This window comes from Leopardus geoffroyi, chromosome D1 (assembly GCF_018350155.1).
Source record: "Leopardus geoffroyi isolate Oge1 chromosome D1, O.geoffroyi_Oge1_pat1.0, whole genome shotgun sequence".
NCBI classification, from domain to species: Eukaryota; Metazoa; Chordata; class Mammalia; order Carnivora; family Felidae; genus Leopardus; species Leopardus geoffroyi.
Genome location: NC_059329.1, coordinates 28,775,172 through 28,789,082, shown reverse-complemented (window position 1 = coordinate 28,789,082; position 13,911 = coordinate 28,775,172). Strand labels below are relative to the sequence as shown.

General features: G+C 37.5%; 1 protein-coding gene and 1 long non-coding RNA gene across 9 annotated transcripts in view; both read right to left on the bottom strand.

Moving 5' to 3' along the window:
* The window catches only part of NTM (neurotrimin), a 948,891-nt gene that overhangs the window by 131,383 nt on the left and 803,597 nt on the right, over positions 1–13,911 (bottom strand). The window lies entirely within an intron of this gene.
* LOC123600957 lies at positions 11,458–13,727 on the bottom strand. Its single transcript, XR_006713900.1, has 2 exons — positions 12,136–13,727; positions 11,458–11,703 (listed from the first exon to the last, which is right to left on the bottom strand). It is a non-coding gene; the product is annotated as an uncharacterized LOC123600957 (long non-coding RNA).

Sequence of the window (13,911 nt, the reverse complement as noted above, 5' to 3'; positions counted from 1 at the left end):
TTTGTTTTTTGGTGTTTTTTTTTTGTTTGTTTGTTTGTTTTTGTTTTTTTGTTTTTTTGTTTTTTTTTTTACTATATACAGCAAAAATAATAATGCCTGGCCATTTGTTTGGAGTAGATTACCATGGCCCATTTATGTAGCTATTGGGGAAGGAAGAAAATAACTATTTGTGGTATAACAAAATCATATGCAATGGGATAATTGGAAGGCAGCAAGCTCTAATTTTGGGTATCGTTACTCATTAGACAAGCACTGGAAAAACTCTACGTGCATTATAAATACAGAGCTTATTTCAACTCCATGCTCTGATGAAAGACAACTTCCTCTCTAGAGAAAGAAAAGTGAGAAGAGACCATTAAAGGGAAAAACAAAAGGTTTGATTTCTTTTGCAAAAACTGTAGACACATATGTTTGTTCATATACATGCCCATCTACACCCATGCAGACTTACATACACATGTATATGTACATATACACATACTGGGGAGGATGCGAGAGTAAAGACCATAAGAGAGGAAATTTGATGTTTAAGCATGGAAAGACTTCTGACAAGAAATACTTAGAGTTTTTTGTTTTGTTTCCTATTTTTACTAGAAAATTCTTCTATTTATATAGCGCTGAACACAGACAGGAGACTTTTTTTATCAGAACTAGGAGAATAACAGATCAGATACCATCATACGGCTGTCACAATGTATAAGCAGTCTCAGCAAAAGAATCTGGAGTGCTGAGGCAGAGTATAATCATAATCCAAATCAACAGAAATTAAAACAACAAAAAAAGATGAGCTGAAAACACAAAGCACAGCCATACAGTTTCATAAGAATGCTGTCTGTCTCTTAAACTGCAAAATCTGACCAGACAACGTGTAGCTTAGGTTCACGGTGACACAGTACATTAATAATGTTGTGTTAACCTGACTGAAGATCAACTGCTTATAACTGAATATTCTGCCATAAAACTACTTGTAGCTAACTCTTCATCAAATTCAGGTGGTGGCTTTACAAATAGCGCACGTTCAAAAAATGCAGCAATGAAATGTTAGGATGCTAATCCTTCTGTGGTTCTTCCTTGCAGGTACTAACAATTGAAGGATGGAGCAAAGCTTCAGTTGGGATCAAAGGTCTAACCAGTCTTACTGTCAGATCAGGAGCACTGGGGGTGTGGTAGGGCCTGTAGGAAGAAAAACTTCCCATTACCCCTTTTTTACTGAGATGTAGCTGATACACAATGCAATGTTAATTTCAAGTGTACAGCACAGTGATTCAACAATTCTATACGTTACTCAATGCTCAGCAGATAAGTGTAGTCACCATACATTATTACAATATTATCGATTATATTCAATCTACTGTACTTTTTTTGCCCCATCACTTATTTTATAACTGGAAGTTTGTATCCTCTTTATTTGGTCCATCCTTCCACTCACCTCTCCAAATCTGGTTTTGTTTGTTCATTTGTTTTGTTTTTTTTTTAATTCCACATATAAGTAAAATCATATGATATTTGTCTTTTGCTATCTGATTTATTTCACATAGCATAATACCCTCTAGGTCCATCCTTGTTATCACAAATGTCAAGATCTCATTATTTTTATGGCTGGGTAATATACCATTGCGTATATGTACCACATCTTTTTTACCCATCCATCTATTGATGGACACCTAGGTTGCTTCCATATCTTGGTTATTGTAAGTGATGCTGCATTAAACATAGGGGCGTGTCTCTCCTTTTGAATTAGTGTTTTCATTTTTTTTGGGTAAAGCAACTCTTTGCCTAAAACCAATCTGATCTACTTATCAAGTAGAAGGTGGGAAAGCTGAATAGAGAAGAGTTCCACTTGTCTGTATACTGCAGGAACACAGGGAGTGCAAGTGCCCTGTAAACGTGGGCAAAGACAAGTCTAAAATGAGCTTGGGAGGGGACTCTGCTTTGGAAATAGTAAACAGTGATGTATGGGTCAGGTTAATGAGCCCAGACTCACCCTTTCTTCTGCAAGAGAACAAAGTAGGAGTTAAGGAAGGCAATCTTTTCTCTAGCCCTAGCAAGGACAAAAACATTTTGGTGGAATTTCCTTTTCTGTTGGTGGAAACAGGATATGAGGCAACAAGAGCCATGGATATCCTTAAACCCAGCCCTTTCAAAGCAAAAATAAAATATTTTAAATGCAGAATAACTACTTTCCTTATTTTAGTTCAAATAAATGTACAGGAAATGCTGAGATCAAACAATTTTCCGCATAAGTAACATAAGTAACATTCATCAAGTCACTCATAAGGTAGGGGTGTTGGCAGCACAGGAGGTTAAAGGGGTGTAGGCATCATATTCTAAAGCAAAAACAGTTGCTATTTGGCAATGGAGAACTTGCTGCTATTTGCCCTGACTATAGGGTTATAGGGCAGTCAGTGTGTCATACCTTTGCTCTTGTGCATTTGTTTGTTTCTTAGATAATGATTTATAATTTCCAAGTACACACTGAAATCCTTCATATTTGAATTAGAGCACAGTGTCTGGGATTGAAGCATTTTACACCAGTAATTTCCTAGTCCTGGTCCCCAGAACTTAATATTACATGGGAATGCTTTCAGGGTATTGTGGCATATTTTAGGAATGGAAAGGGTATTCACTCACTTTTTATAAAGTTATTGTTTTTCCATAATTAAATTTTGTGAAAATTATCTCTGAACAATTATTTCTAGTCTCATCCAATAGTGTTCTTTGTTTTCAAAGACAATAAAGAAAGTAGCAGTTAGCTTGATTGTGGGTTTGTGATTTTATTTTATTTTGAATGGAGGGGATCTAAAGTTTCTACAACTTCTTTGATCTAGAGAAAATATGCTTGTCCTGGTTCTCTCAAGGAACATGGAGCTTTTCAAATGGAACCTGTCTTTGGAAAGGTAGTAATTTTTAATTTAAAATATTGTACTAATAAATGCACAGTCCTTGGGCTCTTCCCCATAACAGTGATTGCAAATTTGGCTCCAGAGTCTTATAAGTATGATGTCCACTAATCTACAGTTTCTATTGGAATGAAAATTCCTTCAGAAAAAAGGGCTATGCATTCCCGGTATTCTGTTAAAATATCTAGCAAGGTGGCTTGTGCCAAGCACAAACTGGAAATGATTAAAGCATAGATTCATGAGTCAAGGCCCTCAAATACTTTGCCTGCCAAATGTAGCCAGTGAGACAGGTGCACTCATCTGGAACAAGTTGGTGCACCTCTCCCTGGTCTCCTCTATGTCCTCAGAGTCATTACAAATGTGTTCATTAATGCAACAGTTGAATAACCATTCCATGAGCACCTACTATGTGCCAGTCCCACATAACAGAGATGTAAATGAATAGAGCAGGAGCATTCAGTGCAAGGGCACCTCAGTGAGTGAAGAAGTTGATGATACATGCAACAAATACTATACAGTACCACCATATGAGATGCATGTGTCAAGTATGATGGGAACACAAGCGGGGGGGAAGTAAGCTAAAATGTGTGCTTCGGTCATACAGGAAATGTGGAAGCTGTAAGTGTACAAAGGAAAGTGTTACAGGAAGTATAAATAGCATGTGTGAAAGTTAGAAGTAACAAGTCTGAAATGCTGGGGAGTGAGTTGGTCTATGTTCCCCTTCTGCAACATGGATAGTGATGAGTGGTAGAAGGCAGTGGCAGAAAGATAATCTGGGGTCCCATTTTGCAGGAGCTCATATGCCTCATGAAAGAGTGTTGTTTTTTTTTTTTTATCTCAGGAAATGGAAGCTATCAGAAAATTCTAAGCAGGAGAGTAACAAAATCAAATTAATGTTTTGTAAGGATAATGCTATCAGCAATATAGACTGCATATTCTAGAAAGTACTGATGAGAGGTAGTTTCTACTCCTACTATCACCATATTAGCATCTTCACCACCTCACCCACTACCATTACTTTTCACTTTTAGTGTTACCTTTACTGATGCCTATTGTTTGTGAGCATTCAAAATGCTTTAAAAACACGACCTCAATTAATCCTTGCATCAACTCCATGTGGCAGTTATTATTAAAACTTTATTTTACATATGACACAGAGCAAGGTTAGGTAAAATGCATAAGGTCACTCAGCTAGTGAGTGGCAGAAGTATGATTTTTACCCAGGTGGTATGACGCTGGAACCCACACCCATAACATCCTTAACCTTATTATTAATGCCCAAAAGTATTAAAGGTATTCTTTAAAAAAATAGCATGGATAAGGTCGATCTAAGAGGGGAAAGGGTAGCATGCAAAAGAGTTAAGGAATATCTGGTAGATGGATTTGTAACACTTGGTGACTTACACAATCAGCACCAACAAATGGATTTATACCATAAAAAAAGAAAAAAAAATACAGGTTATACTGAGGTTCTAGCTTGGTTGACTGTATGTTGTTGTCATTTGCTGAGATGAGAAGAACCACTTGTAGAGAAGACTTACATAGACTATGCAGTGGGAATTTGTCTTTCTTTAAAAATACTACCCAGAATCTGAACCCTTTTTCTATATTTAAGAAACCCTATATAGTGTGAGTCCACTATAAAATCTGATAAGGTCAAAGAGTTGTGCTTTTATACTCTTGTAGCTGGAGAATGGGCATATCAACTGGTCTCTGTCTATTGCATGCTCTTATCAAGGACTCTGCCTTTAGCAAGTGAAGAAAAGAGGCAGGGACCATTTGGAATTTATTCCCTTTGGGATGTCTAATGCTCAGACACATCAGAAGTTCCATGATAGTGCCAATAATGGTGCCCTTGTTAGCTGCAATGGCTCTAATGCCCTAGGAGACTCTTCCTTCACGGATTGTTGTATGTGTATATTGACCTCTTTCCCTTTTTTTGAATCAACCCTCTATCAATTCCATTAGTTATACAATATACTTGTAATCAATTCCATTTTTGTTAAGTCAACCTTAATCTCTGTTGATTGAAACCAAGAACCCAGTTACGTACAAAAGATAATAACAGTTCGAAATATGTTGAGTTCAAGCTGTTTGCAGGACATACAAGTTAATATGCTCACTAGATAGCCTGAAATCATTTGAGAATTTAGAAAGAGATGAGATAGAGCACACCTTAAGGACTGCCCAAATCAATACCTCTGTGCTAATGCCATGACTGAGTAGCATCACCTGAGAAAGACTGGAAGGGAAAAGACTCAAAGTTAGAATCCAGAGGAATTCCAGATTTGTGAGTTGTGAGAAGTATCTAGGTTATCAAACAAAGGAAACTGAGACAGAGTGAGTCAGAGCTGGATGAAAGTCAGGAGACAGTGGTTTCATGAAAACCTGGGAAAGAAAGAATATCAAGGAGAGGGGCAGCAACTGAAGCAATGTCAGCAGAGAAAATCCTGAAAAGATATCAACGGATCTGACAGTAAGAGATTCCTGGTGTCCTTAGAAGAACAGCTTACCTTACCTTACACTTTTTTGTAACTTTTTTCTGTGATCCTCGAGTAAAATAAGTAGCCTTAATTGATAGTGTTGAATGATTAATCATATCCATAGAGTGCTGAACGAATTTTATCATTTTTTCCTTCTCCTCTCTGCTCATTCTTTTCTTCACTTTTTCCTCCTGATACTTTACCCAAGAAGAGGCCCATGTTTGCCTGGGTCTGGTAGCAGCATAAAACAATGGAGAGGCAACCTGATGGCACAGCCTTATAAGATTTAAAATTTTCATCCATTAAGGATAAGTGGAATGGAGATGGGGAGATGAACTACCAACTATGGTGACTGTACAGGTATCAGACGTGGAGATTAGTAACTCAGGTCCTTGGATTTGTGTCCAAGTGTCTAGGACACAAAGTATAGAAAATTCCAAGAGAGTTGTTTTGTTTTGTTTTCTATTGTGAGCTTGTGAACCTATGAGCTTGCAGTTCTGGAATCAAGGACAGACCAGAATTACTTATATAGGGAAAGCTGTTAAATTGCATAAAAACTATCATTTGTCCTTTTCTTTTAAGGACTTAAAACAATTTTCACCCCATTTTCCTTGTTCCTTTGAAGCTGTCTGCTTTACTTCTTGGCTAATATATTCCTTTAATAATTCTCTATCAGTAACTAGTAGCTTTCTAAAATTGTTTAATGTTTATTTATTTTTGAGAGAGAAAGAGAATGAGTGGCAGAAGGGTAGAGAGAGAGAAAGAGAATGACACAGAATCTGAAGCAGGCTCCAGGCTCTGCACTGTCAGCACAGAGCACAACATGGGGCTCAAATTCACAAACTTCAAGATCATGGCTTGAGCCGAAGTCAGATGCTTAACAGACAGAGCCATCCAGGTGCCCCTAGTAGCTTGTTTAAAAGTTGTGTTTGACTTAACATGACTATTGACTTCTCTCTGCCTTTCAAATACCCTTGCTAATCACCTCCAACATCTCTCTATTGGATTATTATATCCCCTTTAGGGATGTTATTATTCTCTTTCATCTTCACAGATTATATAAAAATGTATTGTTCTGTGAATACATGATATAAAGTGAATGTGAAGTCCCATACTGAAGGAACCACTTTTCCCACCAAACCCAAGAAGTCCCTCCTTTAGAGGGACTAAACAGCTCTAAACAGCTGTTTAGAGTCCAACAGCTCTAAACTGGTGTTCATGAGCTTTTAAAGAGAGTCCAGGAAGAGTGTCAGATTTTCCAATAACTTTCTGAAAGTACATGTAACATTACACTACTGTAATCATTAACATTTCCCATTTTCAGCTGAAGAAACTGAAACCACATGTCACGATAAAACAGCCAGATCTTAAAACAGCCATTTTTTTCTGGGGTGCCTGGGTGGCTCCGTCAGTTGAGCATGCAACTCTTGATTTTGGATCAGATCATGATGCCAGTGCTGTGAGATTGAGCCCTGAGTTGAACTCTGCACTGAGCATGGAGGCTGCTTGGGATTCTCTCTCTCTCTCTCTCTCTCTCTCTCTCTCTCTCTCTCTCCCCTGACCCTTTCCCCCTACTCTCATCCATGGTCTCTCTCTTAAATAATTAAATAAATAGCCATTCTGCTTTTAGAGGTCACATGCTAAACCACTATGTTATACAATTCCTCAGTCAAGACATTATCCCATTCTTCTTCAGTTTCCTTATACCCCATACCAATCAGTCACCAAGTCCCATGGATTCTCACAGATGAAAAATCATTCAGCTATATCTCCTTTATCATCATGGCTAACTACCTTAATTTAGGCCATTCTCACTGCTCCCCTGAAATTACTATAGTTTGAGTGTGCCAGTTTTGTCCCCTCTCCAAACCATCTTCCAAAATGACTTGGAATTATCTTTTCAAAAATGCAAATCTCATCTGCTTATATTTTTGTAATGCTTATTTATTTTTGAGAGAGAGTGAGGGAGAGAGTGGGGGAGGGACAGAGAGAGAGGGAGACAGAGAACCTGGAAGCAGGCTCTGTGCTGACAGCAGAGAGCTTGATTTGGGGCTGGAACTCACAAACCATGAGATCATGACCCGAGCCAAAGTCAGGCACTTAACTGACTGAGCCACCCAGACACCCCTCATCTTCTTATAATATTAAAACCTATTTACTTTTCATTCAGGTTAGAAGTATGTAAAATCCTTAGCTGAGTATATTAACTAAAGACCTACAGCACTGGTGCATTTACACATCTCCAAACCGATCCTCACCCAACCTTAGTCTCTCTCTCTCTCTCACACACACACAGGCATACATGCACATATACTCACATCCTTTGCCCTCCCACACCTATCTTTCAACCATTATCTATAAGCTGGATTTGGATGTTTGTCCCATCCCCCTTTTACCAGAATTCTCTCTTGTGCATCCATTCTGATTCCTTCAATTGGCAGACTATCAATCTTCATACAGCCAACTCCTCTTAGCCCTTTAAATCAAGACTCAGATTTAGAAGCCTTCCCTGATTCCACACCTCCTTGAACCAGTTCAGTATTGACCCTCTTTTTTGTTTCTCTAGCATCCTAGGACAGTTCACTGTATCAGATATTAATAGACAGTGGAGCTTCCTGAAAACCCTGAGAATAGCAATTCTCTTTTATCTTTGAATGCCCAGACAGTACTGAGTGCCTGAAACATAACAGGTACTCAACAAATGGATGGCAAATGAATAAAATCAGGAACAAAAAGCAAATTCAGCTTACTTAATTAATATAATTGTTTGAACTGAATGACTGAAATGCCCAAGGTTTTCTTTGCTTTGAATTCATTAATCCAATTGACAAGTTAAATGTTCAGTTCTCAGAACTTACATTTTACCATAATATTTAAAAACATTTTTGTTCTGAATAAAAATCTTCCGTCTCTTAGATGGCCTGATCTACATTTGTGAAATTCTTATTCTTTTAGTTTAACTGTTAATTCCCTTCTACATCATGCTTTCTTGATGGATAAATAATGAGCATTCCTCCCCCACCCTCAATTTTTAAAGTGGACAAATATTCCATATCTATATAAAGCACAAGTGGTCAAGTGTCAAGGGCATGTTTAAGACAATAATAAATTAAGTTAAATTATATATACTATATGTGTGTGTGTGTGTGTGTGTGTAGTTATGTGTAATTATTTATATTCCACTATTTCCACAATAAATCTGAGGCACCTTACAATAAAAATACAAAATAAAAGAGAAAACCCATAAGGTAAGGGAAAAAAAGGGAAAATACCTTAAATGCAATGATAAACGTGAACATAAACTTTGATGTTAAGCTTTACATTTCTTTTTGAGCTTCCTGACAGAAATGGCAAAATGGGAATACCGTTTAGTTATACAGATGCTTTTTTATGTAAGAAGTAAACATTGGACAACAAAGCAAAAGAAGGTAACTTAAATAATATTACAAAGCAAAAGAAGGTAACTTAAATAATATTAAATTTTATCACCACTCTCTTTGTGTCAAACAAGTGATAAGCATAAGCCACATGTGTGTTTATCTCTGAGACCACAATCAAGTGATACTATCCTAATGATCTGGAGTTTACCTATATTATCTAAGTTATTTAAGCCTTACATCATCTTATGTCATATAAATATTTTTAATTCAGGCATCAACATAGGTGTATATTGTATAAACCGGTTTAATGTGAATGATTCAGCAAAATCCCCATATTCCTCCATTATTAGTTTTCATTTCTCTTGTCATGTTGCGTAAGGAGTAATATCGTTGCTTTGGAAGGTTTATATTCAATAAACAGTAAATAAAGAAGCAAATAGTATCCTGGATTAAAACTGTGTCTCTATTTTAAAAGTTTTTGAACAGTTGCCTGAAGCAATTGGGAATTAACAAGAGGTTTACCTAGTCAGGATAAATACATTATTTCACAGCCATTAAGGCAGAGATCCTAATCTTCCCAGTATTTTACCCCATGCCCCACTGGGGCTTCTTTGCTTTCAACAACAAGATTTTCATTAGCTTTAGGCATTTTGTTAGTCTGTTCGGTTCATTGCTCAGGTGTAGAACCACTGAACTCAATTATGGCTACTTGCATAGAGTTTTGAAGTACAGAATTACGAAGAATTTGCTTGTTAGGAAACATCAAACATCTTTGGAAATGTTCTATATTTGATCTGATTTTTTGTAAAATATTATCCTTAGTTTTAGCAACAGTAATGATAGTAATCATAATAATGTATTATAAAGTCATCCGATCCTGTCCCCTTGTTCCACTTTGTGGCAACGTAAGTGCAAAACAATGTATTAATGTTCTGGTACTCGCCAGCTGAAATTGTTAAAGCTATTAAATTGAATCATACTGTGGCCACTAGATTGGAGTGCTACTATTGAGCTCTAATATTTACTTGTACAAGGCCAACTGAATCTGAATGAAAGAGAGTTTCTGTCCGTGGTGCTGAAAGCAAATAGTCTCCCACAGGATTTGATACTGAACAATTTCAAAGAAACCTCTTATGTTGAATCATGCATGTATTGTAATGTCTCTAATAAATCAATTACTTTTTGGCAGCAAAATGTCACAGCATTTCAAATTCTGATAATCACCTCCACTTTGCTGAGCTTTAGGCTGTAATAATCCACACAATCTAGTATGGAATGCATCAAGAGAAGGTTGAGTAACAAAGAAACAATAAAACTGAGGCTCATATACTTGACTAGGATTCAGAGAGGCTAAAAGCCTTCCCCACTCCCAGAATACTAAGGAGGATACAGATATAATAGCCCTTTTCAAGAATAAACCTTGGAGGAATTCTACCCCTTGGTGTCTTATTTAGAAAGTCCTGTGGTATATATACTGAGGAATCCCTCAAATATTTATTATTTGTAAAACACCAGCATATGCATGATATCCTTTGTCACTTATATAACCCAATTTTACACCCTTCAAATGACAAGATGTGACAATATCTTCTACTTGTTATATTGTAAAAGGGAAAGAAACTGCCTTCAACTTAAAAGTGTTTCATCTCCTATAGAGATGAAAAATCCTCTTGAAACTGATTTTTTTCTACGTGTTTTCCTTTCTTTAAAGACTGATTCTATCTAACTGACCAAAATGTAAAAAAAAAAAATCTTTTAAAAATGCCTACTTTTTATCACCTAACCTTGTGCAAATAGCCCCACCTGAGGCACTGTACCTGACTACCTCTCCCTCTGGAATGAGAAGTTATGTGAGTTTTCCAAGGACAGATGAATGAGCAAGCCTTCTGCACACTACACAGATTCTCTTCTGCATACAGTAACACTTAACTGGAGGGAAAATCTGAATATGCTTTGATCACGCAAAATCCTTTCATGGATTTATTCAATGAATCTTTCTTTAGTGTTAAGCATATGTCAGGACCTCACTAGATGGTGATGAAATGAAAATAAATTTTAAAAACCTGGATCCAATCCTCAAGGGATGCAATGGGGGCAAAGGGAACACCTATAAGATGGATAATCACAAAACAGTGACAGGAATGCTGCAGTCATGTTACAAATACATTTTTTGAAAGTTCAAGGGGGAACTTTCTTAAGATGGGCTGGGCTGGGATGTGGAAATATTTAAGGGTGTCTTCTCAAAGAAGGCAATTCATTTCAGTCTTAAAGAATTGGGTACAATTTCTTTTTTTCAGGCTGCAAAGGAAGGGACAGAGAATGGCAGAATCCCAGCTAAAAGTTCTCAGTAATATCTCCCACAACCACTCTAAGAACTCTGGTTTTGCATCTCCATCCATGGGAAAGGGAGGAATTATTCTTCATCTGCCATAAAGACAATGTTCTGGTATATTCTAAATTTACACAACCTTGGTTGACTTTATAAAATCTAATGGTTATGGACCCGGTACAAGGCAGAGAGTAGGACACAAGGTGTGGGCATACATGAGTGATAATAGTGTATGCAGACCTGTGTGGCAAAAAGAGATACAGGGGCTGAGAATGATGTGATGATCATTGAAGAGTTGAGAGAAGATCACAGACTCAAGTGGAAAGGACATGTGCCCTCCACCCACACTGTCACAGAGAACCACGTATACTCCACACCTTTAATTAAAAATATTACATGTATATATTCTGCATTAAATCATTCTCTAGTACCAGAGCTGGGCACTTTTATTACCCACTTTATTTGCAAAGCAGCAGCCTCCCACATCCCAGGACTGAATATTGCTGAGCTCCCTCCAGCATGCTGCAGGGGAAAAGTGAAGGTCCTTGGTCCCCTGGTTCAGAACAGCCATATCAGATAAATGTGAAGTCCTGTTACCCAGAAATATTCATCTAAAGAGAAAAGAGAATTTGATTATCATGAATTCTTCTCCACACTCATCTTCCTGCCTGACAATAACCTCCCTCTCCAGAGCAACAATAATCTGAACACAAACAGACGTGCAGCTTTTCAAAAAGTAATGAACTCTGAGGCGTTGGAGTCAAGGCAAGCATGGTTTAAATGCACAGCTCCAGCAACCCAGAGAGGCTATCAATTATACAGCCCTGCCATCGAGGAAGCAAAAATAATATTTCAAAGAGTCTTTGCCAGAAAGAGAAAGAAAAAGACGAAAATGCCACAGAAATCACACCATTCAGAGCGAGCAGTTCCAAGAGCAAAAATGAGTGGCTAAATTCTGCCAAAGGCAGCCTTCTCTACCCAGCAAGAAAAAGACAGATAGGACACGGTGACTTCCCTCTTGCCCTGCCCTTCATCCAAAACACCTCAGGTCTGTGACGGAATTTTTCCAACATTGTTTTCAGTTACTCCTGGGGCATGTAGAAAAGTGCATTCTTCATTTGCCAATATATTCACAAACATTTTTGGGAGCTTAAAAAAACAATGCATCATATAAATACAGAAATTCATTTGTTTATATCACCACTTGATATTCATGATTTAGTTTTACTCTTACAATAACTATTTGAGGTAGGGAAAGGAGCATTATTAAGTCTATTCTTCAGATGATAGAATTAAGGTCTGGAAAAGTTAAATGACTTGTCCAAGGTCAGCCAGCTATTAAGTTCCCAGCTGAGGGTGTAGAATGCAGGAGACCATCAATAAGCACTTTTTGGCAATAAAGATTGATGAGACTGAATCATTAGGTCTTTAAGTCATGAATTTGGTCTTCTAAGTAGTCAGTTAAGGCCTCCTTCCAATGTGTCTCTCTGTTGAAAGCATTGTATTACAGGCTAGGTCACACCAAATGGGTTTATAAGACATTCTGTGCATAAAGATATAAACATAAGAGATTCTGTGTCTAAAGCATTCTGAACTGGTTTTTGATTGCTGTTGCTGTTGTTTCATGATTTTAAGGAACTGGGAGTGGAAGCAGTCCAATATTTAAGAAAAAAAAGGTTCATACAATGTAGGCTGTGATAACTTTAAAAGTAAATGCTTTATCTTATTGAAGGGAAAGAAAGCAGAAAGACCAGTAGCCTTGCAGCCAGGGGACTGCACTCTCCACTAACTTGGGTGCTTAGCACATTTTGTGAGCCCCACTGTCTCCACTCAGAAAATGAAATTGATAACACTTGCCCCGCTTGCCCCACACCTTCCTAAGTTGGTTGTGATAGTGGACAGGGAAACCACTTTATAAATTCAGACCCATGCCACTACTACAAATGTAATAGGAGTTTGAGTAACTTTCCTCCATGGATTCCAGTGAGTCTTCATGGAGAAGACAGAATGTCTAGTTTACTACACATCTAGTAGAATGAGTAAAATTATAAGAATAGAGCAGCAATCATGTGCTTATTCATATTGGTATGCACCTTTGTGGTTTAAAAATACAAAGAAATCAAATAGAGATAGTTCAAAGCATGGAGTCTGGAGCCATAGAAGACCTAAAACTCACTTTGTGTGAACTCATAGGCAATCATACACAGATTACTTAACCTGTACAGGTCTGATTCCTTAGTCATAAATGTTAATGATAAAGACATTTAACTTATAAGCTTCTTTTGAAGGTTAAGTTAGAAAATGTGCATATAGGACACAACACAGTACCTGGGAAATGTATGGAGCAATTATAATAATCATTTGTATTACTATATGTTGCCTCACTTTTTACAAATTTGGGAAGTAAAATTGGACTTGAAGTGTATTTCTCTCTTCTGGATGTCTACCATCAGACACTAACTGACCTCAGAGAGTATTATGAGATTTAACTAAAGAACATTGGGGAGGAAAGTTGGAGGAGTTTAGACTTAAGAGTTACAGGTTGGCAACTGAGTCTTATGACTTTAATTTTTTTTTTGGGTGGGGGGGGGGCTGGGTGGCTCAGTTGGTTGAGTGTCCGACTTCAGCTCAGGTCATAATCTCACAGTTCGTGGGTTCAAGCCCTGCGTCAGGCTTTGTGCTGACAGCTCGGAGCCTGGATACTGCTTCATATTTTGTGTTTACCTCTCTCTGCCCCTTCCCCAATCATGCCCTGTCTCTCTCTGTCTCTCAAAAATGAATAAATGTTAAAACAATTATTTATTTGTATTTCCCTGATC